A 27,269-nucleotide genomic window follows, 5' to 3' on the forward strand; every position below is an offset into this window, starting at 1 on the left:
CTGGGATTCTGCCTTGGAAACCTGGCAGGTGAGTTGCCGTCAGCCTTTTAATCCACACGTTCTACCCAGACCTTCTTGCAACTAAACATGTCTTCCCAACTCTCCTGTGACAGGCTGATGATTGCAAGCAACCACTATCAACTTCTCTGGAGGTGGCACACTGCATGAATGCATGTGTTGGTTTTTTAAAGACATGCCTGAGATTAAACTAGCCATTGCCTGAGTATGTAGAGAATTTCTGAAAACTGAGTGCAGGACACTTATTTTCCTTTTGTTCTGGTTCTAAGGTTTCTCTGCATTTAAGATTGGGTGTGAGCTCTCAGTTACTCCGGTGCTTCTGGATTCCGGCTGAGTCTAAGGGGTGACTGGGTACAGTTGATTAATCACAGGCAGTAGAACAGCTTCCTTTCTGTCTTTTGGCTTCAGGCATTCTTATCCTTTGTTCTTTGACTCTTTTTGAAAATTTCAGGTCAATTTCATAAATTTTGTTAGGTGCTCTGAAGGGTTACAAAAAGACACAATGTCTGTCATCTATGAATATGCAATGTTTTGGAAGAGACAAACAGGTGGATATTCTGGTAATACTCCTGTTTTTCTGTAATCTTAAGGGTAAAATAGTTAATGTTTTAACTTTTATTATAGGTAACCAGACTGGAGTCCATTTGAGAAATGTGTTTGTTAACTGTTTTGGTTAATATCCATTAATGGTCAGCAGACATGGATCGTGCCCTCCATGTGACTGTGTCTCTCTTTCCTCATTGTTTGCCTGGTGTAGAATAAGTGCTCCGTACATATTTGTCGAAAGGATCGCAGGTGAACAAATGGATTCCTTTGTTGACTCTTCTGTTGTCAGCCATATGTTTTCTTTGTTTTTCAGTTGATTTTCTTTAAGACATTAATGACGCAGTGAAATAACGTACGGTGATGGTTCAATGCTAAAATAAGGGATTTTTCTTATTCATATGACTGTTGTTGAATACTTACAAAAATTCCTCTGTGTACGTGTTTTATTGGTTATAAAAAAAAATCCTGTCAAACTAAGAGCACCTAATGGGACAAGGTGAATGAAGGCACTTTTAATTAAGGAACATATGTGTCCCTGAGGCAACCCAAGGCCTCCATTGCCGGTGATCTGCAGATGGTGTTGATTTGAGCAGCAGTGTGAGTACAAGTCAAAAAAGTGTTATATTTTGTTCTGACGCAGAGTGTAGAGGGCGTCTGGGGGGAAGCAAACCAAACAGAGAGCATGTTGAGAGATAGAGTGACCCGACTGACATGGTTTGCCAGAGACTGTCCTGGATTTGGCACTGAGAGTTTTATCCTGGGAAACTCCGCAGTCCTGGGCAAACTGGGATGCTTGGTTCCCCTATGTAAGAACTCAGAGCTGAATATAGAGCAGATGAAGGGGTGCTTTTGCATGATCAAGTAAATGCATGGTTAAAGAAGAAGTGCTGTAAAGAATGGCTTCCCCAAGAGGCCCATAGAGGAGGCACCCGAACTGGTTTTGCAGAGCCCAGATTTGTGCAGTGAGAGTTACTATAAAATGGAATTGTTTGAGAAGATCCCCTGGCCTCCAGGTACACTGGGCCATCTGTTTCCCATGGTCCAGGGGTTTCTTTGGAAGTGAAATATTTGGGAGATTTTGAACTCTGAAATTTTAGAGCCAAATTAGACCTCACAGATTGTCTAACATTTATTCTGCAGATTAGGAATGGAGGCTCAGAGAAACTCAGTGGCCTTTCCAGGGTCACGGTTGGTTGGTGACCAAGCATAGGTGGGAGCCAAGTGTGTCCATTTCCAGGCCCCTGTTCTTTCTGTGGCCTTCACTCCCTCTCATTTGGTCCCGTTGCATCGCCGGGTATGTGAGTGTTGCCAGTCAGGGCTGATGTGGGCGTCTTCCTGAAAGGGGTAAGAATGCAAACCATTGATGTCTCTGCCTGTGTGATGCGGATGGATGGTAAGGAATGAGGACTAGGAAGGGGACTGTAGCCAAGTTTTGCAAATGTAGTATTGATTTCAGACAACAGCAACTTGTTGTTGAATGGCCTGAGAATCTTAGAGTTGCCACTGAGGCCTCCTGGGGGTTACTAGGAAATCTCAAGCCTGCTGGGCCCTCCACAGGCAGGGAGCTCGGTGGTAGTTTTCACAGAGCTGCAGGCCCAAAGGTCTTCCGAAAAGAGACCTTGCGCACTTCTCTGGTTGATCTTTCTCCACACCCTCCTGATGCCAAACTCTTACCCAAATGAGTTTCTAACAGTCAGATGCTCACCAGCGAGTGTACTAGCAGTGTGGAGTTAAAACTGCAAAAGTCTCCCCAGCCGCCCTCTACTTTCCCCATTTCCCTTTTGTTTCTTGTCCAGATTATTTACAAAGATTTGTGCGTTCCCCTGCTTACCTTCCAATCCACTTGTTAACTGAGTATATTCTGAATTTTTCCTTATGTGTTGAAAGAGTCTTGTAGATTCGAATTCCCTTAGAGTATGATTTTTACCAGTTTTACCACGTTCCTTCCTATGACTTGACTGTAATTGAATTGACTGATTCTCTGTTGTTGACCACTGTTTAAAAGTTTGCCCTGTTGTAAATAAACCTTCAGCGAGCATATTTGTGTAAGCCTTTTTGAGCTCATCCCTCATGACGTCCTGAGGGTGATTTCCTAGGTCAAAGGCTACTGTTGCCAAACCAGTCTTTGGAAAGAAAGATAGAGCTGTTTTTCTTTCCCCGTGTCAGCAGTGTTTAAACGTGGGTGTGGAGGGCAGTGATTTTTTATGCAATGAACTTCTATGTAGAAGGCATGTATCCTCCCTACCTTACTCTCTTCCCTACCCCTCAGTGCTCTCCCCCCCACCACCATTCTCTCTTTCTCTCCCCACCATTCTCTTTTCTTGACTCTCCTTCCCTGCTCACCTCTTGGGGTGTTTTTGATCATCTCTTTGCTATGGGACAGCTATAGGTTTTATCTCAGAGTTGCGGAGAAAGCAGTTGTCAAGCTGCCATCTGAGCAGTGACCTGCAGCAAAGCAGGATGGCCTTGGGCCTGAGGGAGATGCTGCTGTCCGGATGGGTGAGGGGAGGAGTCAGGCAGGCCCCCCCCACCCCCCACCCCCCCGTGTTTCTGAAGTGAGCTCTTCTAGAAGGCAGTCAGTGCCTCCTGGGAGCCTCGCTGGGTCTCCTGGGAGCCTTGCTGGGCTTTCTGGAGCACGGAGGCCATGAATCCACTACTTCTGAGTACGGGTTTTCATAGATAGGATTCCCAATGAAAATAATCAACAAACAACCTATAATAGGAACAGAAAAGAGTTTCATTTGAGCCAAACTGGGGACCATAGCCCAGAAGACAGCTTCCCAGATTACTCTGAGAAACTGCTCCAGAGAAGCATGGTTTTCAACACAGTTTTATATCTTGTCAGAACAAAGAACGTCAAATAAGTCAGGGATACATTTCTTCAAGGTTTCAAAAAAAAACCCCAAACCCAAAACCAACAGATCAACACATGCACAGTGAGTCAGCATGGCTTTGGTACCTGGAAAGGGAGTCGTATCACTGAAGGATCACCAGCACTGGCGTCCCAGGAAGGGAGGCATTTCATCTTTATTTTTAACATGACACTCTTTACTTCTGGTCAGTGTGCCCATTTCTTTAATAATTAAAGCAGATGTGCAATGTGTGTTTGTTAAGCCACGAACAGGCTATTTTACTTAGCATAAAATTCAAGTAGAAGCCAGAATGGCTTCCCCAGACCTCAGTCTATGAACATTTCTTTTATCAGGACAAACCTTTCTCCTTCTCCCCAGATAACTTGTGTTCTGAGTTTTTCAGATACCTCTTACTTGTTTATGGAAGGCATTGTAAGTTCATCAAAGACTTGAATCGTTGTGCAGTAGGAATAGTGAGCTGATTGAGACTTTGGAATTCTGGGGTGTAAAACCTATTCTGGAATGCTGTGACTTCTTTGAAAGGTGGCACATTTCCGTAGTAGCGTAATGGCTTTCCATTGCGCTTTGAATAAAATCTGACTGATCCTCCTTAACAAAAGGCCGTGTGGTTTGGCTCCCACCCACCTCCCGACTAGCCTTTTACCACCCCCTGTTTGCCCTCTGCTCCCCACAGCACTGAACTTCTTGTTCTTTTTCAGACATAGCCAGTATGGTCCCATCTCAGGGGACCACGCTGTGGTCTTAGCTGTCCCTTCCGGTTAGAATGCTCTTCCCCTTCATCACTGTATGTCTTCTTGGAATTTCCACCTCAGCTTAAATGTCCTTTCCCAGAGAAGCTTTCCCTGGTGACCCAAACGGAAATAGCCAATCAGCATTTGACATCCCCGCTTTCATTCTCTGCACAGGGCTTATCACCATCTGAATCTTTCCTTGTTTGTCTGTCACCACTGAATATATGTTCCACGGAATAGGAACCTTATTTAAATTCATCATCCTTCACCTATATGAGAAAAGAATCTGAAAAAGAATGAAAATATGTATGTGTGTAACTGAATTACTTTTCCATACACCTGAAACTAACATAACATTGTAAATCAACTATTCTCCAATAAAATAAAGAAAAAAGTAAAGTAGAAATCTTAGATCCACAAAAACAAAAAAGATTCATCCACGTTGTAGCATGAAAAAATAAATAATTCATCATCCTGGTGTTCCAAAGTGCCTAGAACAACAGGTAGCTGAGAATTGACTGTCCATAACTAGTTGTTATATAGCAGTAGGTCAGTCGGTCAGGCGGAGTTCCTTTATGTTTACTGTTAAGAGCTGGCTTCCTCAGTAGACTCACCTGGGGTTCAGAGATGTCAGTTTTAGTCTTAACCCTGTATTCACTAATTCTGTGACCTTGGAAAAACCACTTACCGTCTCTGAATCTCAGTGTCTTTATCTGTAAAACAAGAATCATAATATTTACGCAAAGAACCCCAAAGGGTGCTTGAGAGGACTAGCTGCAATGAGGGATGTACAAACTCTGTGTAAACTTCTGATCATACAACAAATGGAAATTATCATTACCTGTTTATTGGAAGTACATGGAACTACCGTGGTGCCCCCAAAAGCTTGGAAATAGGGACGGTACAGCCCGTTACAGACAGCCGACTGTGGTACCAGTGCACGGTGGAGCAGAGACATCGGATCTCGGTCAACACTTGACTGATGGAAGCTTCACTGGAGCCTTTATCATCCCCATGAAAACATTCTGCCAACCAGAAAGGGAGGTGGATTGGCCAGAACTGGACAGGGAAATATCTCAAAGGCAAGGCCTGATCATTCCCATTCAAGCATTGACGGGAGAACGATAGATACCCTGTTCCAGAGATTTGCGTTGTCGTGTCCAGTGGCAGAATATTCCAGTTGTGGGGCAGACGACCCCATCTCTCAGAGCCCGATGCCTTTAAAAGTTCATATTCTCTGGCCAGTGCCCTGGCCCTGATTTCCTCCTCACTAAGCAGTTCTCTGAGTGCATGATTTGATCTCCAGTGTGTCTGACCTAGAGAGAAAAGTGGTTCTTGTAGGAAAATAAGAGGCCTGGGTTACCTTGGAGGTGATGATTCTCACTCTAAATTGGTACTTTGGTGTTTATGTCTTAGAGATCTGTCTCCGTGAGCTTGGTGAATATGCATCTGCCCCTAGACACAGATCTGCCCTCAGCGTGCCGACGGATTGGGGGCAGGGGGTAGTCAGCCTGGCTGGGGTGACCTTATCACTGTACAGCTGCCTTATGCAGGGGCTCCCACTCTATATCACAGCTTTACAGTTGCAATGTAATCATGGTTTCATTTGATGCTCTGTCTAGCTGGAGATGCGTGAATGTGGTAATGGATTTTGTGTGTGTGTGCTTATCAGCACCACTGGTTCAGGGGGGACATACCAGAAAGGGCCAGGAGGTGGCAGTAAAAGCTAGGCAGTCATCTGAGCAATTCCAATTAGACATTTTATTAACCTCATTTCAGCCTCTCCTGGGCAATTTCCAGAGTTTTGAAGTGGGGGTAAGGTGGTGGTACTGCTGCCGGACCAGAGAGAGGTGGTCTACCATAGTGGCCATTCTCATCCCAGTTATCACAATATCCCTGAGTCTTACCACTCTAAGTTCTTTTTATGAAATTCTGTAAAATAATAATAAAAAATCTTAATATACTCTAATTTTCAGGGTTTTCTGTGGAACATGTTTTTATATATAGGCTGTCGATCAGATTTCACTGGATTTTAGCTGTGAGCGTCTCCCAGCCCCTTAATTTCTAGACAATGTGAACTTGACTTCTTATTCCCTGGACTGAGCAGAGCCCAGTGCTCTCCTGAGACTCGGTTCGTGGCCTCCTCTGTCTCTCATCTCTGGCTTTTGTGGAGTTCGTTCTGTTTAGGGATCTTGTGCTGTCCCCACTGGATATCGCCCTCATTATCACGTGGTACTTTGTTCTTTTTCTTGACTACTACATAAACACACACACACACACACACACACACACACACACACACGCACGAACTGAAATCTGTTCAGGTAAAGCCTTTGTGTGTGTTAGGGGACTTTAGCAAAGGTTTGGCAGATAGCCACGCTAACAGCTTGAAATAGACAACTGGAGCTCCCTGGCTCCTCCACCACGTCGGAACTTAGGCTCAGGTCCCGGCTATGCTGCTCCATCCTTTTCTCTGTCCTCCTCCTCTTTCTGCCCTTCTCCTCTCTGGAACAAAACCATCCCCCGTTTTCTTATAGACAGAGCTTTCTAAAATAAAACAGGGCTTCCCTGATGGCACAGTGGTTAAGAATCCGCCTGCCAATGCAGGGGACACGGGTCCGAGCCCTGGTCTGGGAAGATCCCACATGCTGCGGAGAAACTAAGCCTGTGTGCCCAACTACTGGGCCTGCATGCCACAAATATTGAAACCCGTGTGCCTAGACCTCAAGCTCTGCAACAGAAGAGCCACTGCAATGAGAAGCCCGCGCACTGCAACGGAGACACAACACAGCCTAAAATAAAATAAAATAAAACAAAACAGATCATCTTACCTTCCTGATTGGTTTCTCAGGTCTTTTACTGTAAAGTTGTGCTTCTTCACTGACAGATGACCCTTTCTGATCATGCCTCTCCTGACGCTGAAGCTGCAGTACCATTCCCGCAAATGCTGTTCCTTTTGGCATATTGAACCGTTTTTAAAAAAAAACTTACTTTATTTAAGTATAGTCAGTTTGCAGTGTTGTGTTTATCTCTGCTGTACAGCAAAGTGATTTGGTTATACGTAGATACATTCTTTTTAATATTCTTTTCCGTATGGTTTATCACAGGATATTGAATATAGTTCCCTGGGCTATACAGTAGGACCTTGCTGTTTATCCATCCTATATATAACAGCTTGCATCTGCTCACCCCAAACTCCCAATCCTTCCCTCCCCCACTCCTCACCCTTGGCAACCATGAGTCTGTTCTCTACGTCTGTGAGTCTGTTTCTGTTTTGTAGATAGGTTCGTTTGTTGGACCGTTTCGTATCCTCATGCTTTGTACACGTCATTGCTTGAGGTTTCCTTTGTCTAACTAACTCCTCCCTCAAAACATCTCACTTCTGGGCTACTTCCCCCATTGCTCAGGTTCCGGTGATGCCTCCCTTCACCTCCAGCGACTGTGATGAATTACTTTTGGGTAGGAGAGCAAAGTTGAGTGTCCTAGTCCTGAATTGTCACCAACTTTGCAATACTGGGCATATTAAGGGAGTTGAGATGGGCTCAATGATTGTGAAGTGTTATTTAAGTGCTAAGCTTCCTCAGATCTAGTTGTGGTCAATGAGAAATTGATGGTCGTTTCATTCAAATCAGTTCAACAAGGTTTCATTAAGCCTCCAGAAGGGAGTCACTGTCTGCTCACTCATTCTCCAGACCTCCATCAGGCGCATGTTGGATGCCAGATACTGTGTGGGGACCAGAGGTATGGAGATGAAGTGGAGGTGTCCCGGGGTGATTGCATCTACAGTTTTGGAATTCAAGAGAAATATCGGTGTTAGCGATATGTGTTTGGGTTTCATAGCGAATGGGTGGCCATTAAAGCTGTGGGAGCAGTTGACACCAGGTAGGGAAAATGCACTCCACATAGATCGCCGGGGTGTTGAGCACAGCTTGCTTTTCAGACATTTCTCTTCCTGTGAAAGGAAAGGTGCCCAGAGTGTAACTTCCATTTTCTGAAAGATTAAAATAAATCATTGTATATCTTTTATCGCTGGTACGTTTTAAATCATTTTCATGTACCTTAAGGACTATCACAATAGCAGAGGGAACATATTGTGATGAAACTATAGGTTAAATAAACACATAGATAAAATCTATAAACTTTTTTTCCCCTGAAATTCTAGTAGACTTACCAATTACCTGATGATTTACCCATTGAGGGGAGCTTTGATACCTGCAGTGACTCCTTACACTATGGAATAGAATGGTGTTGTTTTTATTTATTTTTATTTTTTTATACAGCGGGTTCTTATTAGTCATCCATTTTATACATATCAGTGTATACATGTCAATCCCAATCACCCAATTCAGCACACCACCACCCCTACCCCCCCAGCACTTTCCCGCCTTGGTGTCCATACGTTTGTTCTCTACACCTGTGTTTCAATTTCTGCCCTGCAAACCAGTTCATCTGTACCATTTTTCTAGGTTCCACATATATGCGTTAATATACGATATTTGTTTTTCTCTTTCTGACTTATTTCACTCTGTATGACAGTCTCTAGATCCATCCACATCTCAACAAATGACCCAATTTCGTTCCTTTTTATGGCTGAGTAATATTCCATTGTATATATGTACCACATCTTCTTTATCCATTCGTCTGTTGATGGGCATTTAGGTTGCTTCCATGACCTGGCTATTGTAAATAGTGCTGCAATGAACATTGGGGTGCATGGGTCTTTTTGAATTATGGTTCTCTCTGGGTATATGCCCAGTAATGGGATTGCTGGGGATATGGTAATTCTATTTTTAGTTTTTTAAGGAACCTCCATACTATTCTCCATAGTGGCTGTATCAATTTACATTCCCACCAACAGTGCAAGAGGGTTCCCTTTTCTCCACACTCTCTCCAGCATTTGTTGTTTGTAGAGTTTCTGATGATGCCCATTCTAACTGGTGTGAGGTGATACCTCATTGTAGTTTTGATTTGCATTTCTCTAATAATTAGTGATGTTGAGCACCTTTTCATATGCTTCTTGGCCATCTGTATGTCTTCTTTGGAGAAATGTCTATTTAGGTCTTCTGCCCAGTTTTGGATTGGCTTGTTTGTTTTTTTAATATTGAGCTGCATGAGCTGTTTATATATTTTGGAGATTAATCCTTTGTCCGTTGATTCGTTTGCAAATATTTTCTCCCATTCTGAGGGCTGTCTTTTCATCTTGTTTATGGTTTCCTTTGCTGTGCAAAAGCTCTTAAGTTTCATTAGGTCCCATTTGTTTATTTTTGTTTTTATTTCCATTACTCTAGGAGGTGGATCAAAAAAGATCTTGCTGTGATTTATGTCAAAGAGTGTTCTTCCTATGTTTTCCTCTAAGAGTTTTATAGTGTCCGGTCTTACATTTAGGTCTCTAATCCATCTTGAGTTTATTTTTGTGTATGGTGTTAGGGAGTGTTCTAATTTCATTCTTTTACATGTAGCTGTCCAGTTTTCCCAGCACCATTTATTGAAGAGACTGTCTTTTCTCCATTGTATATCCTTGCCTCCTTTGTCGTAGATTAGTTGACCATAGGTGTGTGGGTTTATCTCTGGGCTTTCTATCCTGTTCCATTGAGCTATGTTTCTGTTTTTGTGCCAGTACCATATTGTCTTGATTACTGTAGCTTTATAGTATAGTCTGAAGTCAGGGAGTCTGATTCCTCCAGCTCGGTTTTTTTCTCTCAAGACTGCTTTGGCTATTCGGGGTCTTGTGTCTCCATACAGATTTTAAGATTTTTTGTTCTAGTTCTGTAAAAAATGCCATTGGTAATTTGATAGGGATTGCATAGAATTTGTAGATTGCTTTGGGTTGTATAGTCATTTTCACAATATTGATTCTTCCAATCCAAGAACATGGTATATCTCTCCATCTGTTTGTTTCATCTTTAATTTCTTTCATCAGTGTCTTATAGTTTTCTGCATACAGGTGTTTTGTCTCCCTAGGTAGGTTTATTCCTAGGCATTTTATTCTTTTTGTTGCAATGGTAAGTGGGAGTGTTTCCTTAATTTCTCATTCAGATTTTTCATCATTAGTGTATAGGAATGCAAGAGATTTCTGTGCATTAATTTTGTGTCCTGCTACTTTACCAAATTCATTCATTAGCTCTAGTAGTTTTCTGGTGGCATCTTTAGGATTCTCTATGTATAGGATCATGTCATCTGCAAACAGTGACCATTTTACTTCTTCTTTTCCAATTTGTATTCCTTTTATTTCTTTTTCTTCTCTGATTGCCATGGCTAGGACTTCCAAAACTATGTTGAATAATAGTGGTGAGAGTGGACATCCTTGTCTTGTTCCTTATCTTAGAGGAAATGCTTTCAGTTTTTCACCATTGAGAATGATGTTTGCTGCGGGTTTGTCGTATATGGCCTTTATTATGTTGAGGTAAGTTCCCTCTATGCCAACTTTCTGGACAGTTTTTATCGTAAATGGGTATTGAATTTTGTCAAAAGCTTTTTCTGCATCTACTGAGATGATCATACGGTTTTTATTCTCCAGTTTGTTAATATGGTGTATCACATTGATTGATTTACATATATTGAAGAATCCTTGCATCCCTGGGTTAAATCCCACTTGATCATGGTGTATGATCCTTTTAATGTGTTGTTGGATTCTGTTTGCTAGTATTTTGTTGAGAAATTTTGCATCTATATTCATGAGTGATATTGGTGTGTAATTTTCTTTTTTTGTAGTATCTTTGTCTGGTTTTGGTATCAGGGTGATGGTGGCCTCATAGAATGAGTTTGGGAGTGTTCCTTCCTCTGCAAGTTTTTGGAAGAGTTTGAGAAGGATGAGTGTGAACTCTTCTCTAAATCTTTGATAGAATTCCCTTGTGAAGCTGTCTGGTCCTGGACTTTTGTTTATTGGAAAATTTTTGATCACAGTTTCAATTTCATTTCTTGTGATTGGTCCGTTCATATTTTCTGTTTCTTCCTGGCTCAGTCTTGGAAGGTTGTACCTTTCTAAGAATTTGTCCATTTCTTCCAGGAGGTCCATTTTATTTGCATGGAGTTAGTTGCTTGTAGTAGTCTCTTAGGATGCTTTGTATTTCTGTGGTGTCTGTTGTAACTTCTGCTTTTTCATTTCTAATTTTATTGATTTGAGTCCACTCCCTCTTTTTCTTGATGAGTCTGGCTAATGGTTTATCAATTTTGTTTATCTTCTCAAAGAACCAGCTTTTAGTTTTATTGATCTTTGCTCTTGTTTTCTTTGTTTCTATTTCATTTATTTCTGCTCGGATCTTTATGATTTCTTTCCTTCTACTAAGTATGGGCTTTGTTTGTTCTTCTTTCTCTAGGTTCTTTAGATATAAGGTTAGATTGTTTATTTGAGATGTTTGTTGTTTCTTGAGGTACGATTGTATAGCTATAAACTTCCCTCTTAGAACTGCTTTTGCTGCATCCCATAGGTTTTGGATCGTCATGTTTTCATTGTCATTTGTCTCTAGGTATTTTTTGATTTCCTCTTTGATTTCTTCAGTGATCTCTTTGTTATTTAGTAACATATTGTTTAGCCTCCATGTGTTTGTGTTTTTTACGTTTTTTTCCCTGTAACTGACTTCTGATCTCATAGCATTGTGGTCAGAAAAGATGCTTGATATGATTTCAGTTTTCTTAAATTTACTGAGGTTTGATTTGTGACCCAAGATGTGATCTATCCTGGAGAATGTTCCATGCGCACTTGAGAAGATAGTGTAATCTGGTTTTGGTTGGAATGTCCTATAAATATCAATTAAATCTGTCTGGTCTATTGTGTTATTTAAAGCTTCTATTTCCTTATTAATTTTCTGTTTGGATGATCTGTCCATTGGTTTAAGTGAGAAATTTAAGTCCCCCACTACTATTGTGTTACTGTCGATTTCCTCTCTTATAGCTATGGCAGTTGCCTTATGTATTGAGGTGCTCCTATGTTGAGTGCATATATATTTATAATTGTTATATCTTCTTCTTGGATTCATCCCTTGATCATTATGTAGTGTCTTTCCTTGTCTGTTGTAACATTCTTTATTTTAAAGTCTATTTTATCTGATATGAGTATTGCTACTCCAGCTTTCTTTTGATTTCCATTTGCGTGGAATATCTTGTTCCATCCCTCACTCTCAGCATGTATCTGTCCCTAGGTCTGAAGTGGGTCTCTTGTACACAGCGTATATATGGGTCTTGTTTTTGTATCCATTCAGCAAGCCTGTCTTTTGGTTGGAGCATTTAATCCATTCACGTTTAAGGTAATTATCGATATGTATGTTCCTATGACCATTTTCTTAATTGTTTTGGGTTTGCTTTTGTAGGTCCTTTTCTTCTGTTGCGTTTCGCACTTAGAGAAGTTTCTTTAGCATTTGTTGTAGAGCTGGTTTGGTGGTGCTGAATTCTCTTAGCTTCTGCTTCTCTGTAAAGTTTTTGATTTCTCCATCAAATCTGAATGAGATCCGTGCCGATAGAGTAATCTTGGTTGTAGGTTCTTCCCTTTCATCACTTTAAATATGTCATGCCACTCCCTTCTGGCCTGTAGAGTTTCTGCTGAGAAATCAGCTGTTAACCTTATCAGAGTTCCCTTGTATATTATTTGTTGTTTTCCCTTGCTGCTTTCAATACTTTTTCTTTGTCATTAATTTTTGCCAGTTTGCTTACTATGTGTCTTGGCGTGTTTCTCCTTGGGTTTATCCTGTATGGGACTCTCTGCGCTTCCTGGACTTGGGTGGCTACTTCCTTTCCCATGTTAGGAAGTTGTCGACTATAATCTCTTCAGATATTTTCTCGGGTCCTTTCTCTCTCTCTTCTCCATCTGAGACCCCTATGATGTAAATGTTGTTGCGTTTAATGTTGTCCCAGAGGTCTCTTAGGCTGTCTTCATTTCTTTTCATTCTTTTTTCTTTATTCTGTTCCACAGCAGTGAATTCCACTGTTCTGTCTTCCAGGTCACTTATCTGTTCTTCTGCCTCAGTTATTCTGTTATTGATTCCTTCTAGTGTATTTGTCATTTCAGTTATTGTATTGTTCATCTCTGTTTGTTTTTTCTTTAATTCTTCTAGGTCTATGTTAAACATTTCTTATATCTTCTCGATCTTTGCCTCCATTCTTTTTCCAAGGTCCTGGATCATCTTCACTATCATTATTCTGAGTTCCTTTTCTGGAAGGTTGCCTATCTCCACTTCATTTAGTTGTTTTTCTTGGGTTTTATCTTGTTCCTTCCTCTGGTACATAGCCCGCTGCCTTTTCATCTTGTCTGTCTTTCTGTGGATGTGGTTTTTGTTCTGCAGGCTGCAGGATTGTAGTTCTTCTTGCTTCTCCTGTCTTCCCTCTGGTGGATGAGGCTATCTAAGAGGCTTGTGCAAGTTTCCTGACGGGAGGGACTGGTGATGGGTAGAGCTGGTGTTGTTGCTCTGGTGGGCAGAGCTCAGTAAAACTTTAATCTGCTTGTCTGCTGCTGGGTAGGGCTGGGTTCCCTCCCTGTTGGTTGTTTGGCCTGAGGCGACCCAACCCTGGAGCCTACCCAGCTCTTCGGTGGGTTTGATGGCGGACTCTGGGAGGACTCACGCGAAGGAGTACTTCCCAGAACTTCTGCCGTCAGTGTCCTTGTCGTCATGGTGAGACACAGCCACCCCCTGCCTCTGCTTCAGACCCTCCAGCACTAGCAGGTAGGTCTTGTTCAGTCTCGTATGGGGTCACTGTTCCTTCCCCTGGGTCCCAATGAGCACACTAGTTTGTGTGTGCCCTCCAAGTGTGGAGTCTGTGTTTCCCTAGTCCTGTCGAAGTCCTGCAGTCAAATCCCAGTAGCCTTCAAAGTCTGGTTTTCTAGGTATTTCTCCTCCCGTTGCCAGACCCCCAGTTTGGGAAGGCTGACGTGGTGCTCAGAACCTTCACTCCAGTGGGTGGACTTCTGTGGTATAAGTATTCTCAAGTTTGTGAGTCACCCACCTACCAGTTATGGGAATTGATTTTATTGTGATTGTGCCCTTCCTACTGTCTCATTGTGGCTTCTCCTTTGTCCTTGGATGTGGGGTATCTGTTTTGGTGAGTTCCAGTGTCTTATTGTTGATGATTGTTCCGCAGTTAGTTGTGATTCCGGTGCTCTCCCAAGAGTGAGTAAGAGCACGTCCTTCTACTCTGCTACCTTGAACCAAGTCCTCTATTTCTGTTTTTTATATAGATTCATTTGTATCATTTTTTTTTTTTTTTCTGGTACGTGGGCTTCTCACTGCTGTGGCCTCTCCTGTTGCGGAGCACAGGCTCCGGACGCGCAGGCTCAGCGGCCATGGCTCACAAGCCCAGCCGCTCCGCAGCACGTGGGATCCTCCTGGACCGGGGCACGAACCCGCGTCCCCTGCATCGGCAGGTGGACTTGCAAACACTGCACCACCAGGGAAGCCCATTTTGTATCATTTTTTAAGATTCCACATATAAGTGATATTGTATGATATTTGTCTTCCTCTGTCTGACTTACTTCACCTAATATGATAATCTCTAGGTCCATCCATGTTGCTGCCAATGGCATTATTTCATTCTTTTTTATGGCTGAGTAATATTCCACTGTATATATGTACCACATCCTCTTTATCTGTTCGTCTGTTGATGGATGCTTAGGTTGCTTGGCTGTTGTAAATAGAGTAGCACAACTTTTTGAGGACGTATTTATTTTAGCAGAACTCATTGCAGAGAAATGTGGGGCTTCCTTTCTCTAATGGAGGGTATCAGATTGGGCCCAGGAGACCACCAGTCTTCCCTCTCAAGCTAGAAGAATATTATTTCTTCACAATTATGTTGCTGTTATCAAAATTATAGCAGTCTTTAGCTAAGAAGATTGAAGGTCAGTCCTGTGGCTCAGATTTTCCTTTGAAATTCCCTGCATGTTCCCTTTTTGGTAACTCGGCCATGAGTGTCAGAATGAGTCTGAAACATTACCTTTGAAGTTCTGTCATAGAACCAACAGAGTGAGCAAGAGAGGGGTCTCTTTTCTATACATGAAAATCAGAAAATGTGAATGAACAGCAGCAGAAAGGTAACCTTACTTTCCCCAGGAAAATTGCTGTTTACACTTTGATGTATGTTTTTAAACATGGGGAAAGGGAATAGGGTGTGGATTTTTTAACTCAGAATTTCTCAAACTTGACTGAACATAACTTCCCAGAACTTGTTCTGCATTCAGATTTCAGGGCTTGGACCCAAACCTACTGAACCAGAATGTGTCAGGGAGGGGCCTGGGAATCTCTGTGATTACCTGTTATCCTCGGTGATTCTTAGGACCAAATCAACTTGAGAAACATTGTTATTGATGAAGATCGCCGTGGGGCATCTTCCTATATAGAGACATGCTTCTTCATGGGCTGCCAGTTCTCAGTGATTCAGGGACTGATTAGCAGTTTCATTATTCCACCTCATGGCATTCTCTCCCTTCTCCTTCCTGTCACTGGCCTCTCCATTTTACCCTTTTCAGACTTTCTGTGCTCACAATGTGAGAAGGAGGTGGAATTGTGCTGGTATTAGTACATCTTGCTCACTATCCCCTGCAGATGTGTTTGGTTGGTGGGTAAACAGGAAGTTAAATATTTCTGGCTAAAATTCAGCATTCTGGTGGGGGCTCTTAATGCCTCCCATTTTAAAAGTTCATACTTTGGAAAAATAAAAGCATAAGCATATAATTAACCCCCAAATATTCATCACCCAGGTTCAACAATTATCAACTCATGGCCATGTTTTCTTTCGTCTGTACTCTCTCTGATACTACTGTTTGGAAGCAAATCCCAGATGTCTTATCACTATACATAAACATTTCAGTAGTATCTCTAGAAGATAATAACTCTCATTTTCTTTTCTTTCATTCTTTTTTAAAAAGACTTTATTATTTTTTTATAGCACTTTCAGGTTCACAGCAAAATTGAGAGGAAGGTACAGAGATTTCCTATATACCTCCTGTTCCCCCTGGCTGCCCACTGTAAACATCCCCTATCAGAGAAGGTACATCAGCTAAAATTGATGAACCTACATTGATACATCATTATCACCCAAAGTCCATAGTTTACAATAGGGGTTCACTTTTGGTGTTGTACGTCCTAGGGCTTTGGACAAATGTACGATGACATGTATCCTCATTTTCTTTTGAACATCAGAATCTTATAAGAAGACAAAATATGGCAACCTGAAACTATACCTGAATTTGAGTTTAGGAGTTTAGGATTAAGGAGGGCAAAGGCAATAACTTATGGCTTTTCTTTAAAGGACCCCAAAAAGATCACATTTCTTGAGTTCATTATTGAATAGTGTTTCACCATGGTAAATCTATGGTAAATCCAGGTATAAGAGGTTATGGGGATAAAAGAGAGCTTTGGCAAGGGATTTGAGAGTGATTGAAGGGGTGGGGTGGTGAAAATAATTGCGGGTGAGTTGTTCTTACCTCATAGGTAAAGATATAATGAAGCTCTGCGGAATGTACATTAGAGTCTTCTGAAATCTTAACTGTTCACTGGTTGGACTTCAGAGCCCCATCTCCTAAGTACATGTAGTTTTGTAACTCATTGTTTAAGCACTAGCTGTTGTTGAAATAATGTCTGCGCACCTACCTAAATGCTAATGAAATGCTAACAAAGCCATCCATTGGCTTTTTCTCCTTCTATAACATCACAATGAAGGAAGAGGGATCAGACGTTTGACATCTGATGTCTGTCTTGAAAACTAGGGACACAAACATACGTCAGATAGCGTTAAGAGTCTCTTCGCTTTTTCACCCTTTGGAGGCATTAAATATGCCGAGGTTTGTTAAGATACAACAGAAAATTTTTATAAATTCTCTCCTTGGATTAGAATCCTGAGGTTATTTAAAATTAATATAGTGTGAACCCATAGCTACACTGGGATTTACTACTGTGGGACTTGACTGTTCAATTACAGGTGCTCCGTGTGGTGGGAGGATAATTTCATGGTGCCTGCTTGCAGAATGGGAGAGACGCCTGCTCCATGTGGGGTCATAAAGGGTAGCAAGTTGCACCACAGTTATTTAAAACATTAAAACACTATCCCTTGCCCTCCCCAGTATCCCTCAGAATACTGTGATCTTTGTTGATCCCTACCTAACCCATTATTGTGCTCAGGTAGCTTAGTGTACAGCTAACTTCTTAGATACCATAAAACAGGCGTATTTTTCTTTTAAGCAAAGTTGATATATGGAAGTCTAAATTTGTTGGATACTTTGGGGAGGCAGTTATTTGCTTCCTAAAGGGATTTTGTGGTTTCTTGAGGATTTGCAATAGAATACTTGAATTAGTAGTTAATTTCCAATTCTTTTTGCACATAGATTTTACAGACCACTTCTTCTGGGCAAAATGAGTTACACTGAAGCATCAAAATCCAAACAATAATCTACACCTGATCTCTACCTGCAGATTTGCTTTTTAGAGTTTTCAGGTCACTCAGCCCTGTGTAAATCTCCCTCCTTTCCCACGTAACTTCATTAAGTCTTACTTAGCTGTGTGTGTAGTATTACTCTGTTTCTGCTGCGTGGGTTCTTCTTCCCTCACAGTTTTTGGATGGGGAGGGGCCTTTGCAGACTTATATAAACTCTTAATTCAGCATGTCTGTTCTGTTACATGACAATAGTCATTTTTAAAAAAGATTTTAAATATATTTTACCATTTAAAAATGCTTCTGGAACACTTTGATTTTACTTTAAGATCTATTTTGTGATGTATTTAATATTTTTATTGGACAATTATAATTTGATATTAAGTGTGATTTATTGTGGCTTATAGCCTTTTCCCTAAAGATGTTAACAATTTATAATTAAAGAGGATGGGAAAATAGGATTTAATATTCTATCCGGATAATTCTTTTCCCCCTAGCAATATACCTTTTCTTTGAAGAGAGGCATTTTGGTGCTTTAAACTCTAACAAGAAGAAAGTTTTGAAAACTAGATTTTGCATTAACTAGTATGCCCAAAGATTAAGCATTTTGGAAGGTAAACTTTCTGAGTTTCTGAGTTAATAACTACTTATTTTGATGCTATGAGGATCAGAATTCTCCCATCTGTGAATCCAGAGCTGCTCACCACAGCACATTTGTTCCTTGCATATCTTTACTTACTGTGTGCTCCTTGAGGCTGGCTTCCTGAGGCTCTTTAGAGCTCGATCCCTGCCTGTTTATTTTCTGCTTGGAATACCTCCTTCAACTCCCTTTAGCAGCTCGTTTGTTGTCCTGTCATTTGGTCTACCTCACACAGATTCTGTTCCGAGTCTGGTCTCAGAGTTGTATGTGAATCTAGTAAATGTGGTGACTTGGAAGCAGCAGATCCAGATTCAAGTCCTGACTCTGCTACTTTAGTGTGTGATCTTAAGCAAGCTTTGTAACCCTTTTTTGTGCCCAGGTTCCTGTCTATAAAATGTGGGTTGTTATAATACCCATGCCCACAGAGGGGTATGTTGTGAGAATTAAAAATGATGATGCATACTGCTCAGTATATAGAGAGAGCAAGTGCTTAATAATCAGTAGCTGCTGCTAGTATACCAGAACGTATCTCAGAAACTAGTTTGTTGGTAAACTTGTCCTGGCAGTGAGACTATATTTTATACACACACACACACACACACACACACACACTTGAGATATTTCAAAAGTCATTAAAAATATAGTGAATATGTATTTATCCATCACTTAGTTTAAAAAGTAAAGTATTACCAACACAGTTGAAGCCCCGTGGAGACGCCTCCTGATTGCCTTTCCCTTCCTCCTTCTAAACGGTAACCACTATCCTGAGTTTGGTGATTTTTGCTCTCATGTGTTTCTTTATGCTTTCACTACGTATGTGACTATTGTCTTAAATGGCTGTTGGTAACGAATAGGGCATGTGGAAAATGAACTAGAGTTGTTTGAGGAGCCTCATGTAAAGGATGTTGTGGGTCCCATCCTCACAGTCGTAGGGAGAGAAGAAAGGGCAGAGCTCTGACTTACACCCTGTCAGGAGAGCCCAGGCCTTGGTCCCCTTGCTTGGCTGCTGCTCCGCCCCCCACCGGCATGGGGACCCACCTGAGGACTACAGCCTGGCCTCTCTGTCCTCTGCTGTACGTCACTTAGAAAGAAATTGCGTGGCCAGAAAGTTACATCTCCAGGATCACTCTTGAACAACTTGAGTGTGTTCTTGTTTCATTTGGCATCCACCCTCTTGGCTCGCCTCCAGTTTGGGGGTTTGGGCGCTTTGATTACCATTCCTCTAGCCTCTCCAACTCATTGCCTTTTTTTTTTGACTCCTCCCAGCTCCTTGGCTTGGCATTACTTGCACTGAATACTCAGTATTGGCATTTCTAAGAAGCAGCCTTCTCTGAACTGCTCATGGGGGAGATGCAGCCTGGGTGCTGGGACCACCGTCCCTCGTTTTTGAGCCCTGGAGGGTCAACTGCTGGGCGTGGGTGACCTTGTCATCTACATGTACAGCCAGTTGTTTAGAGCATATTATTACTATAGTATGAGCAGGGAATCTCGTGATGCAAACCATGTCCCGGTAGATAAATGACAGGTATTCACGTTAGTTAGAGATTCAGCTCAGGAAGATGTAGTGGATGAGTCTGAACTCATTACTGGGCTCCAGCTGGTTTCTCCTTTAGTAGGTCAGTTATCCTGTGGAGCCCAGAAGGTGAGACACTGACTCCTACCTGGTGGGGCTGCAGGTTCAACTTCTAAATCCTTAGGTTTAGGTTGAAACTACAGAATTTGCTGTAGTTACTTATTGAATTCCTTTTATCTCCTTGGCCTCCGCAGGCTGGGCAAGGTTCATGAGCTCCGTCGGCGACATCTCTCACCAGCACACTGTTCTTTCCTTCCTGACTTCAATGCTTGCTCTTCTGTAGCTCGTGGTAGCAATTCCTCAGTTTTGTTATCTCATGCCCTTCCCCTGTCAATCACGTTTACTGACTTGGTTTTCTTGGCACCAGTCCATCTTCTCCTCCTGACAAAGAGTGTTATGTAACCACTGCAAGGCAATAGCTATCTCTGCTTTAGTGTCTCTATGGGAACCTGTGAAATCATGGTAATTCTGACCATAGGTGTTGACCTTCCCAAGACGTGAGCTCCCCTTCCTCCTGATACCCCCAGCGGGAAGGGAAGAATTGCCAATTCTATCATGGCACTACTTCTCTTTAGGTTCTGGTTCCTGATCTGTATTCTTACTGACTAATCTTTATACTTCTAGTACTCACCCTGATCTTATATAGGAAAGGTTCTTTTTTTTTATTATTGTGGTAAGAATACTTAACCTGAGATCTATGCTCTTACCACATTTTTAGGTGTAAAATACGGTACTGTTCACTGTAGGCATGAAATTTCTTATAAAGAACTTTATGTGTGAGGAGACTTTTATAAAATATCTAGGCTTCCTAATCCGAACAGACAATCACAGAATGGTTCACAAAATCTAGAATAGGTTAGATGTAGGCAAGATGAAAGTGACTGGAGTCATTTGCCTTGGAGCAGAAAAGGTCCAGGGTTGAGGTCAGGGTATGGACTGAGGCAGGAGCCTAGGACAGGCTGGAGATGGGAGTATAGTGGTGGGTCAGGGTGGCACAAGCTGGTGGGGACAGATACGACAGTATGATAGTGCAGAGACAACATGCCTCCTGAAGCGGAGTGAAGCTGGAGCCAGTGCCTTTCACTGACTGTTGGCATCCCAAAGACAGGGCTCAGGCATGCAAAGATGGCAGCTCTGCAGCAGGCCAGCAGAGCCGAGGGACGTCTCTCTCCAATCCTCGGCAAACTGTGGCATAAGACATGACTTGACCCATTCTCTGGTTAGTGAAGGCTTTTCACTAGAGGGAGAGGTCATTGATTTTGGAAACAAGAGACCTGGGTTTTAAGATCCAGTGTTGATGACCCCTGAGACTTGAGGAGGTCATAATCCTTACAAATGTTTGTTTTTTTAAATCTGACAATGGGAGTAATACTTATGACCCAGGGTTGAATAAAAAATAGCAGTGGGTTAATATACATGAAAGTACATTTATTTTTTTCAGTGCATTTCTTCATTCAGCAAATACCCATTGGTCATATCCATGCTGTGTCAGACACTGCTTGGGGCTAAGGGGACGGAGGTGGAGAGGACAGCTGTGGCCCCTGCCCCATAGAGCTTACGGTGACCGGACTTCGCAGAAAGCTGTCCCACGTTGTGTACTTGCAAGGAAGCATGTGACTGTTTTGGCTGGAGCTTTAGGGAAGACTTTGTGAAATAATGGCCTTAGGTGGGGCCTTAAAGAAGGATACAGTTTCAGCAGACAAAATGGAGAGGGGAGGACCTTTAGGCAGAGGAATGAGTGAGCAAAGAGAGAGTGAAGGGTGCAATTGGGTAAAATGAGTAGTTCCAGGGAGGAGAAGTGAGTTGGGCCTGACTCACTTTCCCCTTCACACCTACCCTCCCCCCAAATATGAAATTCTTCATCTACTTGTTTGAGGACCAGAGCTGAGAGGAGGGGGAGATCCAAATGGGAGCCCATCACCAGCTGCTTTAGATCAGTTCAAATTACGGTGAGGTCATATCAAATGCAGAGAGTATGGAGGGCTGGGTAGGTAGGGGTGTCAATGGAGGAAGGGCTGAACTCAAGGGAACCCCAACATTTGGGACTTTTTCTCAGTCCCCATTCTCTTAGAACTCTTTGTAGAATTAATCTCCTCCTGTCTCGAAAGTCTACTCTGTTTCTGGTTTTGAGGGAGAGAAAGCCTCCTTCTCTTTGGACAAGTTGAGTTTGAGGCCCTTCCAGTTGGAGGTGGCCCACAGGTGGTAGAATTCACTACACATTCAGTCACTTGGAGGCAACAGCAAGCATAGACCTAGGACTTCTGGTTCTGTCTCCCTTTCCCGGCTTTGTTCTTGATGCTGGGAAGTCCTAGACCCACAGAGGATTCTTTTATTTGGTGGCAGGTCTGAACTTCAGTAGTGGCTTAGTCCTCAGAATAGAGGATTAAGATCTTAGAATATCAGTATACTTCCCAGAAAAACCCTGATACAAAGAGTTTCCATACTACGGGGTGAATGATCAATTTAGTTACTTTTCAAGGAAACATTTATTAAGCTTTAATTGTAGGTCAGATATTAGGTGCTGGGAATGCAAGAGGCATATGATATAATTCCTGATCTTGAAAAGCTTGTGGTCTCGCAGAATGGGTACAACTGTGGTCTGGTGTGATAATCACAGCACAAACCATAGAACAAAGGATGATGACAGCCTGGAGAGAGCCGGGGGGCTGCATAGCTCACCCCCTTACCTTCAAGGTTTTGCTCAAATATCCTCTTTTCAATGAGGACCACCCTGACTCCCCTTTTAAAACATAGCAGCACCTGCCATCTCTGCATTCTGAGTTCCCTTACCCTGCTCAACAATTTTTATTTCTTTTTCCATTGCATTTATCACCCTCTGTCCCAGTGGGCTGTTGCTGAATAACAAACCATCCCCAAACTTAATTGAAAACAGTGATTTCCTCTCTCTCAGTCTTTCGTTGGTTGACAGGACTTGGTTGGGTAGTTCTTTTATTTATTTATTTATTTATTTAGTGTTACACGGGCCTCTCACTGCTGTGGCCTCTCCCGTTGCGGAGCACAGGCTCCGGACGCGCAGGCTCAGTGGCCACGGCTCACGGGCCCAGCCGCTCCGCGGCATGTGGGATCCTCCCGGACCGGGGCACGAACCCGTGTCCCCTGCATCGGCAGGCAGACTCTCAACCACTGTGCCACCAGGGAAGCCCGGTTGGGTAGTTCTTGCTTGGGGTCTCTCCTGTGGTTGCTGCCAGATATCAGCTCGTGCTGCAGGCATCTGAAGGTTCTACTGGGCAGGACATCGAAGGTGGCTCCTCACACGGTTGGCAATTGAGGCTGACTTGGCTGGGAGCTCAGCGGGTGCTGTCGTCTCGAGCATCTTCATGTGGCCTCTCTCCGTGGCTCAGGCATCTCGCAGCCTGGCAGCTGGATCCAGGAGTGAGCGTTCCAAAGGGCAGGAAGCAGAAGATGCCAGGCCGATGACAGGCTACACTTGGAATTGGAACAGCATCACTTTTTCTGAATCTCCTGGTCCTAGGATCTGCCCAGATTTACTTTTGCCGGGGGGAGTGGCAAGATTACGTTACAGAAGGGCATGTGAGATGGAAGATATCATTGCAGCCACTGTTGGGGAATATGTTCTGCCATACTTCCTTAGTATCCATATAGAATTTATTTATTTTTATGTCTGTTTTTTGTTGAGTCCTGTTAAGATGTAAGCCCCATGAAGGCAGGAATGTCCACTGATGTATACCAAGCACTACACCATACTAGGCATGTAATAATTACAACGAATAGTTTTAAGTGTTCTAACAAATTTGTCTAAGTCACTGTGTTCAGATTGTTCTAGACGTGAGGATTTTAATCCCACTCCTGATTTACATTATTTTCTGTCACTTTTAACACACTGTATACTCCATAAAGCAGGGATCTCATGTCTTTATTCAACACTGTATGGCTCAGTATGTGGTAAGCAGTTGGTGCTCAATAATTATGTATTGAATTAATGCAAAATAAGTTATTGATTCCACTTGAAGCATAGGGAAGTTAAGAAGAGGCCATATTGGAATTGGGGCCTGAAGGATAAAAGGGATTTTGCCAGGAAATGATGGGATAGGGCATAAAGGCAGAAGAAAACACCAAGTGCCAAGGGGAGAGATAAATGGCACTGTAATGAAACTGACCTGTGAGCTCCCTGAAGCCTGGGTCCCCACCTGGTCTGACCACTAGTCTACTTCCCATAGCAACTAACTAGTGATTCAGTGGTCAGGTGCTTGGGCCAGGTGCAGGTGCTTGTTGAATGAATGAGTGTAACGTATGAACTCATCTATGACTTTTTTGGGAGGAAGGTGTTGGGTTAGGTTAAAACCGATCATAACTCCTGCGAGTAAGAAGATCTTTTAAATACAATCCTGGCAAAAATGTTTTAAAATATTTAAAAAAATAGCTAAATTTTGTATTTTTAAATATACTGAAAGTGAGTTCAATTTATGTATGTCAAATAACTTTCAATCAGAGTAGAGTCACTTGTATTCTTTTTTTTGAATTTTTATTGGAATTTAGTTGATTTACAGTGTTGTGTTAGTTTCTGCTGTACAGCAAAGTGAATCAGTTGTACATATACATACATCCACTCTTTTTTAGATTCTTTTCCCATATGGGTCATTACAGAGTATTGAGTAGAGTTCCCTGTGCTATACAGTAGGTCCTTCTTAGTTATCTATTTTAGATATGTCAATCCCAATCTCCCAGTTTATTCCTCCTCCCCCCTTTCCCCCCTGGTAACCATAAGTTTGTTTTTTTTTACATCTGTGACTCTATTTCTGTTTTGTACATAAGTACATTTGTACCATTTTTTAGATTCCACATATAAGTGATATCATATGATATTTTTCTTTCTTATGTTGCCTTCCAGCATATCATATTCCTAGTGGGAGATTGTTAATCCCTAGGGTTAGCCCTGAAACCTTGGGCCAAATCTTAAAAGGGAAAGACTAATCTTCAGGTCAAGGGGAAAGAAGAATGAGCCATGTGTCTTTCATAGGGATGATAGAAATCAACAGCAAGAGAGCAGAATTGTTAAACTCATGGGTTTAACACATGGGTTTAACACATTTTTTTTTCAGAAAGACTAAATACAGAAATCACAATTATAATGTTTTAACAACCACTATGCATCATTTCTTTTTCTATAAGCTTATGAACCAGTTACTAAAATGTCAAGGAGAAAGTTAAGCCTTTTGTATCTTAATCCATAAAAAAATACTCAATATCAGGTAAATGGGGCACTTGTTACATATTGATACATATGTGGCTTCTTGTGCTTTCCACCCATATTGGGGGAAAAAGTCCCCAATTGTGTTATCTTCAATTAGATCTAGCCACAGAGTTCTATTAGATACCTGTACAAAAGCAACCCTTTCCTTAGCCTAGTTCCATATGAAAGTACTAACGAATGGTGACGATTGTATGCAAATGGTGATTCACAAAAATGTAGATTCAGTTATGGATTTTAATTCATATGCCTCATATATAACAGCTGTACGAAAAAAATGTCAAATTAAAGGCAGCATTTGAGACGAGGAGCAGCCTGTTCTTCCTGATCTGGTATCCGTTAACAAGGAAAAGAAATCTCTGATGCTTCGTCTATAAAAGAGCTCTGGGTGGCCTTGACCATCCATGTTCAGTCTTCCATAGGTCCTTTGATACCTTCAGTTCTTCAGGCTGATCATTGTCAGATCTGGAAGCTTTGTGCCTTTTAATTAGTCATTCTTACTTCTGTCCTGCCTTTTGGTAGCTCTGAGACTTTTCTGGCTAGAGCCTGGTGGTTCATTTTGAAATACGTTATAGGTTCCCTCACTGCCATCTCAGCCAATGGAACTGATTTCTCCACCATTCAGGGTAGTCCTGTGCCCCCCAGCAAATGCTTTTAGGATGGTATTGTTAGCATATATATCCCTCTTCTTGTTGAATTTGTATCTACACACCCACACACACATATATATGTATTCACACACACACATGCACACACATCAACTTTTTTCTTGTCTCTTATCAGATACATCCAAGAAGGCTACCATTATATACCAGCCCTTCCAACAGATATGACTGTAGTCTGGCTTCCAAAAAGAACCTGTTTGACCACTCCCGAGTGGGACTGAGACGTGGTGATTCCTGGGGTTTTCTCCTTATAAGACATATGGCTGCTGAATTTGAACCACTGTTTGCCTTTGCCCAAATTGTATATTCAGAAAAGGGCTTCTGTGTTTCTGCTGGCACAGAGTTACTATTTATAGACACACATTCCATGGTAGTGATATCCTTTCAAAGATCCTCGTGTAACATCAAGAGGACCAGATAGTAATATCTTCTGCTAGTACTTCTTTAAGGCTTAGCTCTTTCCTTCAGACTATCCCATAGATAAGCTGGTCAGTGGCATCAGCCTGCCCTGCATTATTTCCCTGCACGCTGGGGAAGGTGAGTTTGGAGGTTGGACAGCACGTGGCCACTGGTCATCTACTCCAGGGTTTCCTCGTGCATTTTGCCCTTGGCCTTCTCCTTATGGGCACTGCTCTGGCAGACTCGCTTCACCTCCTCACGCTGCTGCTGAGGCCAGCAGTTTGCCCAGGTTTGTGGTGCCCCGTAGACCTATAGCCCAGATGCCCCATCCTCCTCTCAGGGTGAAGAGGTTGGAAGCAACTGGCCCAGAAGCCCACAGGGATGTGCCAATCAGTAGAGCATCCTGAGCTCCAGCTGGAGACATGGGTCGCCCTCAGAGGGCGCAGGCGGAGGCCTGTGGCGCCAGAGTATGTGTCTCGGCCTCAGATCTCACCCTGCGCCCACACCCTGCATTCCTTTTGCTCCAGAAGGACACAGTTCTGGCCAAGAAGCTGCTGGTTCTTATAGCTTGGGGCCCTTATGTTTTTTTTTAATAGCTTTATTGTGATAGAGTTCACATATCATACAATCCATCCATTTAAAGTGTACAACTCAATGCCTTTTAGTATATCACAGATATGTGCAAATATCACCACCACCAATTTTAGAACATTTTCATTACCTCAGAAAAAGCCCCTACCATTTAGCCACCACCCCCCATAATCTTGCTCTCCAGCCCCTCAGTGCTAAGGAACTAGTAATCAACTTTCTGTCTCTATTTCTGTTTTTGTTTCCCTCTTCTGGACTTGCATATGAATGGAATCATGTAATATGTGGCCTTTCGTGGCTCACTTCACTTAGCATGTTGTTTTCAAGATTCATGTTGCAGCATGTATCAGTACTTCATTTCTTTCTTTCTTTTTTAAAATTTATTAATTTTGGGCTGCATTAGGTCTTCATTGTTGCGCACGGCCTTTCTCTATTTGTAGCGAGCGGGGGCTACTCTTTGTTGCGGTGTGCGGGCTTCTCATTGCAGTGGCTTCTCTTGTCGTGGAGCATGGGCTCTAGGTGCATGGGCTTCGGTAGTTGCAGCATGCGGGCTCAGTAGGTATGGCTCACGGGCTCTAGAGCTCAGGCTCAGTTGTTGTGGTGCATGGGCTTAGTTGCTCCAGGGCATGTGGGATCTTCCTGGACTAGGGCTCGAA

General features: G+C 42.4%; 1 protein-coding gene across 8 annotated transcripts in view; it reads left to right on the forward strand.

Annotated features, from left to right (window-relative positions):
• HHAT (hedgehog acyltransferase) overlaps nt 1–27,269 on the forward strand; it is a 365,509-nt gene that overhangs the window by 119,082 nt on the left and 219,158 nt on the right. The gene's annotated exons all lie outside the window — the stretch shown is intronic.

Source organism: Stenella coeruleoalba (genome assembly GCF_951394435.1).
Source record: "Stenella coeruleoalba genome assembly, chromosome: 1".
Classification (NCBI taxonomy): Eukaryota; Metazoa; Chordata; class Mammalia; order Artiodactyla; family Delphinidae; genus Stenella; species Stenella coeruleoalba.